Source organism: Mustela nivalis (genome assembly GCF_964662115.1).
Source record: "Mustela nivalis genome assembly, chromosome: 1".
Classification (NCBI taxonomy): domain Eukaryota; kingdom Metazoa; phylum Chordata; class Mammalia; order Carnivora; family Mustelidae; genus Mustela; species Mustela nivalis.
This window is the reverse complement of record NC_139020.1, coordinates 199,984,189-199,991,512: the sequence shown is the minus strand read 5'-3', so window position 1 is coordinate 199,991,512 and position 7,324 is coordinate 199,984,189. Positions and strand designations below refer to the sequence as shown.

At 37.3% G+C, this 7,324-nt stretch overlaps 1 long non-coding RNA gene across 1 annotated transcript; it reads left to right on the top strand.

The window, feature by feature from the left end:
* Nucleotides 1-331: 331 nt before the first annotated feature.
* LOC309871851 lies at nt 332-5,624 on the top strand. The gene is made up of 2 exons (XR_014315524.1): nt 332-520; nt 5,300-5,624. It is a non-coding gene; the product is annotated as an uncharacterized lncRNA (long non-coding RNA).
* Nucleotides 5,625-7,324: the final 1,700 nt, after the last annotated feature.

Here is a 7,324-nt window from a genome sequence, read left to right as displayed (position 1 = left end):
ACTGAGTGCCCCCCGCCTTCAATCCCCAACTCCTGGTAACCACTAATTTGTTTTCGATCTCTGTAATTTTCTCATTTCAAGAATGTTAAACCAATGTAATCATAGAGCATAGAATGTTTTGAGATTTTCTTCCCCCTCTTCTCCCCCAGGATACCCCTTTGAGATCCATATCCAAATTGGATGTATCACTGGTCCATTCCTAGTAGTTGCTAAGTAGCACCCCATGGCATGGACAGACCACAGCTGAATCATTCACTCATTAAAGGACATTTTGGTTGTTTTCCAGTTTGAGCTTATTACAAATAAAGCTGCTGCTAACAATCTTGTTTAAATTTTTGTGGACATAAGTTTTTATATTTCTGGGATAAATGCCAAGTATTTCTATTGCTATGTCACATGGTGGTTGCATATTTTGATTTTAAAGAAACTAACAAACTCTTTTCTGGGGTAGTTGCAACATCTGCGTTCTCAAGAGCATTATATGAGTAGTCCAGTTTCTCAGCATCCTGGCCAGCGGGAGGTATGGAGACATATCCTTGTGGTCTAAATTTGTATTTCCCTAAAGCCTAGTGATGTTGAATATCTTCTCATGTGCTTTGCTGTCTCTGTGTCCTCTTCAGTGAACTGTGTCTTCATGTCTCTGCCCATTTTTAAATTGGATTTTTTAAAATGTTGAGTTGTGAGAGAGCTTTATATATCAGAGATAGGAATTTTATCAGCTATGTGGTTTGCTGATTTTCTTCCGGTTTGTTGCTTGACTTCTCATCCTCATAACGGGGTCTTTTGAAGAGTAAGAGTTTTTTCATTTGGATGAAATCTAGCCTTTCAATTTTTCATTTTCTAGTTTATGCTTTGGTGTCATGCCTGATAACTCTTCACAAGTTATAGGTTTCAAAGGCTTTCTTTTATGTTATTTTCTAGAAGTTTTTATAGAAGTTTATAGTTTTATAAAAGTTTATAGTTTTATGTTTTACATTAAATCTGGGATTTTTGAGTTACTTTTTAAATAAATGTGAGGTTAGGTTGAGGTTAGTGTTTTGCTTATAGATATAAAATTACTCAACCTCATTATGTTGAAAAGATAGTCCTCCTTCTAATGATTGCCTTGACACCTTTGTCAAAGTCAGTTGGCTGTACTTGGGCAGGTTCTTTCTGGGTGCATTATCATATGTGTTTCTCCTTCTGCCAATCCCACACAATCTTGATTTCTGTACTTACATAATAAGTCCTGACATAGGGTAAAGTGGTTCCTCTCCTTTTGTTATTCTTTTTTTCAAAAGTATTGTAGCTATCCTAGTTCCTTTGCTTTCCATATAAATTGTAGAACAATCTTGTCTATACCTGTAAAAATCTTTCTGGGATTTTGAAAGGAATTATGTTAAACTTGTATATCAATTTGGGGAGAATTGACACCTTTACTATGTTCAGCTTTCCAATTTCCAATCCATGAACATGGTAAGTCTCTCCATTTATTTATTTTCCTCAATATTTTGTAGTGCTCAGTATACTCACCCAAACAGGCTCTGATAGATTTACACCTAGTAGTTGCTGGGGCTTTTTTTTTTTTTTTTGAGTGGTTATAAATGGTATGTATTTTTAATTTGGAGGACTGTTGCTATTGCTAAAATGCACAAAAGAACTTATTTATGTATATTTGTCTTGATTCTTGTGACATTGCTGAAGTCACTTATTAGTTTCAGAGGTGTTTGTTTGTTTGTTTTTTGGTAGATTCCTTGGGTATATTCTGTATAGACAACCATGGCATCTGCAGGTATAGAGACCATTTTATTTCTTTCAGTCCAATCTTTGTGCATTTTATTTCCTTTGCTTGGCTTAGTCCACAGGTAGCATTTCCTGAACTATGTTAGCTAAAAGTGCGAGAGTGGACATTTTTGCCTTTTTCTCAAACTTCTAGGGAAAACAGTCAGTCTTTCCCCATTATGTATAATGTTAGCTGTAGGTATTTCATGGATGCTCTTTATAAAGTTGAAATTTTCCTCTATTACTACTTTCCGGAGAATTTTTTTTTTTTTTTTACCATGAACAAGTGTTGAATTTTATCAAATGTTTAAATTTTTTAATATCAGTTTGGTTAAATAGAGAGCCAGGCAGATTCTTAGTGGTGTATGTTCCTGGTTTCTAAATACTTGAAATTTTTAAAATATTTTTTATATTATCAAAAGTTTTGACAACTTTTGATATTTTGCATTCCCAAATCAAATCCTAAAGTAAATCTTGGTTCTAATTGACTTTGAGATTTCCTACAGGGTCCTTGGAAAATAAAAAAGAATTTGTTTTTTCACCTTGTAAAAAGAGAGATGTTAAAAGTAATTAGATTTATTTGATAGGTTGAGTTGCATGGGAAGAATTTGTCACGTAAGAAGAAATCTTTAAACTTCACTAGGTTATACTCATATGGGTAAAATATTATTAATGTAATACTGGAGGCACCTAGGTGTCTCAGGTGGTTGGGTGTCTGCCTTCAGCTCAAGTCGTGATCTCCAGGTCCTGGGATCGGGCCCCATGTCAGGCTCCTTACTCAGTGGGGAGTCTGCTTCTCCATCTCCATCTCCCTCTACCTCTCCTTTCCATTTCTGCTCTGTCACTCAAATGAATAATGAATAAATAAAATCTTTAAAATATATACAAATATTGTATAAATTGAAGTGCCTAAAATTTTCAGTGCCCTCTCAGTCCATGATATGTCCAAGGGCTGCTTTGTCTGATTTTAGACAACAGTTACTAGCCATAATTACAGTTATTATTTTTAAAAGTTGAATGCCATAGAAACAACCATATTTCTTTGTCAAATGAACACTAATCAGATCTTTTGTCACATCATCTTAAGTCTTCTGTTATCTACAGTTTTTATTTTACTCTGATGCTTCCCCAAGAACATTTACAATCAACTATAGGCCAAAGTGCTTGTCATAAGCCAAAAGGGACGGTCCCATCTCAGAAACCCATGGAAAGAACTATGTCAGATACTCTGGAGCACAGGCTTCTGATGGTTACTTAAATAACTTCACCCTGTACCATTGGACTGAATCAGGATGTCCAGAACTCTCAGACATAAACTGATGGTTTCATGAACCTGTTAACTGAAGATCAAGCATAACAAGAATTAATAATGTAAGACTAAATTAACTGGGCAGCCTTGACATTTTAACAATGTTTATTCTTCTGGTCCATGAGCATGGAAAGTTTTTCTATTTTTTTGTGTCTTCCTGAGTTTCTTTCCTGAGTGTTCTGTGGTTCCTAGAGTATAGATCCTTTACCTCTTTGGTTAGGTTTATTCCCAGGTATCTTGTGGTTTTTGGTGCTATTGTAAATGGAATCAATGGGTATTGAGGAGGTAATCTTGGAACACTACATCGAAAACTAAGGATGTATTATGTGGTGACTAACATAACATAATAAAAAAATAATAATAAAGCTGAAATTAACTGATAGCAGATGATTTCTCGCTTTTGTTTGGAATATCAGTGATGCTTTAGTGTTCTATTTTCTGGATATAAAGAATTCCTTTCTCTTTTTTCTTATACTACCTATAACTCATGACAACTTAGTAGATTATATATTTTTTCATTTTATTTTATTTTGTTTTATTTCTTTTCAGTGTTCTAGCATTCATTGTTTATGCACCACACTCAGTGAGTGCTCCATGCAATACGTGCTCTCCTTAATACCCACCACCAGGCTCACCTAACCCCCTCCCCCTCCCCTCCCAAACCCTCAGTTTGTTTCTCAGAGTCCACAGTCTCTGATGGTTCATCTCCCCCTCCAATTTCCCCCAACTTGTTTCTCCTCTCCATCTCCCAATGTCCTTTATGTTATTTCTTACGCTCCACAAGTAAGTGAAACTGTAAGCAGAAACAAAACATGTATCTTTTTTTCCTTGCCAGAATTCAGAAATACTCTTATTGAATAATCTTATTTTTTTAAGATTTTATTTATTTATTTGACAGAGAGAGATCACAAGCAGGCAGAGAGGCAGGCAGAGAGAGAAAGAGAGAGAGAGGGAAGCAGGCTCCCTGCTGAGCAGAGAGCCTGATGCGGGACTTGATCCCAGGACCCTGAGATCATGATCTGAGCTGAAGGCAGCAGCTCAACCCACTGAGCCACCCAGGCGCCCAAATATTCTCAATATTTACAATACAATACAATTTGCAATACAATTATTTGCATAGGTTCAATAAGAATCTGCCTTTCTTGTAACCATTGGGGAAAAATGATTGCACAACCAAGACTTGGACTGGAATGTCATATTTAAGAAAAATGGATAGAATCAGATATGACCTGACAGTTTTAAGGAGTGAATGATGACTTTATAGAATCAATGTTTACAAAGCCCTCTTGAGAAAACAGTCCTCGTTTATAAAACTCTCTTGGGAAAACTTGGCTTACAGTATTCTCAAGCCTTATGAGTGAGTAAAAAGGTCACTTTCTGGCAGGCCCAGGATATTTTGGGGTCCCCAAGGAGTGAGGAATCCACTTAAATCGGTAGGTATTGCAGGTGAAGTCTAGTTCACCTAGACTTCCTTCACCTAGGTGAAGGCGAGTTCTTGGGTTAATGTCTTAGCCTTCAGAGGCTTTTAAAAGTTTAATCTGAGATTTCTCACAGCAAAATAAACTTTTAAAAAAGCCTATGTGGTCAATAACCTTTCTTTCTGCACTTGTGTAAATGAGGAGGTTCTACATATTTTGCAAACAAGAATAAACTTATTTGGGGCGCCTGGGTGGCTCAGTGGGTTAAAGCCTCTGCCTTCGGCTCAGGTCATGATCCCAGGGTCCTGGGATAGAGCCCCATATCAGGCTCCTCAGGGAGGCTGCTTCCCTTCCTCTCTCTGCCTGCCTCTCTGCCTACCTGTGATCTCTCTCTCTGTCCAATAAATAAATAAAATCTTAAAAAAAAGAATAGACTTATTTTGATTATCTGATCCAAAGGGGAAGTGACCACAAAAATCTTACATTTTAATAGAAAGCAATAGCACACTTCTGGGTTATTAGATCCTCATCCTGTTCGTTGTTTTTGAGCTATTTTTTTTTTAACCTCTTTATAAACTAGATGGTTTTGTTACCTACCTGTAAATTGGACTGGAACATATTATCTTAGACATTTTGTCAGTCATTACCAAATTCTCAATTCTTCTACTATACTTCAGTGTCTGGATCAACTATCCAAACTAATGTTTCCAATTTTTCTACCATCCTCCTGAATTGATGTTGATGAGAACTAAAACCTAACTGCCCAGATCATTGAAAGTCTCCATTGCCTTGTATCTGGATTTTCTCTCAGGATCTAAAGAAGCCCCACGAGCTGAATTTGGATTGCTCGATATAGGACTCATCCCCACAGCAGAGCCTGAGAACATGTTGTCTTTGTGCCTGGAGCTGTTGTGCCTGGACCACTCAAGAAGGTTACCTCCTACCTCATCTATGCTCTGTTCCAGGCAATACTCGTGACTGTGAGCAATTTTATCAAAACTTCTTTAATGTTGATGCCATCACCAAAAGCATTCAAGCTGCAAATCGGGAAATCTGTCACATTGCCATCCTTATTCAACTGTCCAAAGATTGTTTGAACCCATTGTAAAAATAAATAAATAAATAAATAAATAAATTCCTCAACTGGCTGTCCTCTGAACCCAGAAACTGGGTTTATGATGTTCCAATCATTAGTCTTCTTTTTCTTTCCACAGAAACCATCCCCCTCATTGATGCCTGCTTTCTTGCCTTGTTAAGTCTCAACACATGATTCCATTAGTATGTCAACAACAGAAATATGCTGAAACAAACTACATAGACAACATTTCTTATATAAATCTTCTCCCAGCCTCATGTGTTTTATGAGCCAGGAATGTCTGTCTTGAGGACTTGGCGCCATCCCTTAGAAATGTCATCATCAAGGGGCGCCTGGGTGGCTCAGTGGTTTGGGCTGCTGCCTTCGGCTCAGGTCATGATCTCAGGGTCCTGGGATCGAGCCCCGCATCGGGCTCCCTGCTCCGCAGGAAGCCTGCTTTCCTCTCTCTCTCTCTCTCTCTGCCTGCCGCTCTGCCTACTTGTGATCTCTGTCTGTCAAATAAATAAATAAAATCTTTAAAAAAAAAAAAGAAAAAGAAAAAGAAATGTCATCATCAAGAAAGAAGTAGGAGCCTAACCTTGATAAGCACCAATTGCAAACATAGGTGGTCCTAATCCCATTGACCAGTGACCCAGCTTACATTCTCCAGTACTTTTTCACTGTCTCACTCCAGCACTTAAAACTCATCTGCCTTTTGTTTCAACAGAGTTGAGTTCAATCTATTTTCCAATGCAACAGTTTTGATCTCTAACAGGGTCATCTTGAATAAAATCTTTCTTGCCTCTATTTCTGTCTGGCAATTTTTCTTTGACATCTTCCAGACTACTGTTGAACTCATCCTCTAAGGTTGTTTTTGTTTGTTTGTTTGTTATTGTATTTTTCAGTTCTAAAATTTCCACATGGTTCTTAGGTTTTCTATTTCTTTGCTCAGACTTAGTTTGTTTCTTTTCCAGGGTGCTCGTAATTACTTGTTGAAGCATTTTAGGATAGCTGCTTGAAATCATTGTCAGATAATTGTAATATCTATTTAAAAATTCAGATTCACTGGGAGGAGGGGGGTATGGTATGGAGAGAGTGGTTAGGATTATGGACATTGGGGAGGGTATGTGCTATGGTGAGTGCTGTGAAGTGCGTAAGCCTGATGATTCACATACTTTTACCCCTGGGGCAAATAATACATTTTATGTTAGTAAAAATAATTAATAAAAAAAATTCAGTTTCAGATCTTCCTCGTCTTGAGTAAGATTAATGATTGTTTTTATTAAGACCTAGAAGTTTTGGGACGCCTGGGTGGCTCAGTTGGTTAAGCAGCTGCCTTTGGCTCAGGTCATGATCCCAGCGTCCTGGGATCGAGTCCCACATCGGGCTCCTTGCTCAGCAGGGAGCCTGCTTCTCCCTCTGCCTCTGCCTGCCATTCTGTCTGCCTGTGCTCACTCTCTCCCCCTCTCTCTGATAAATAAATAAAATATTTTAAAAAAAGGCCTAGAAGTTTTGATAGCTATAAATGCTAACATTAAGATAGATGAAAGATCTCACATCAACGACCTAACTTTACACCTTAAGGAACTAGAAAAAAAGAGAGCAAACTAAACTCAAAACTAGTAGAAGGAAGTAAATAATAAAGATTAGGGTAGAGATAATTTTTAAAAAGAGAGAACAGAATAACAATAGAGAATATCAACAAAACCAAGATGTAGTTCTTCAAAAAAAAAAAAAATCCAAATTGACAAATCTTTAGCT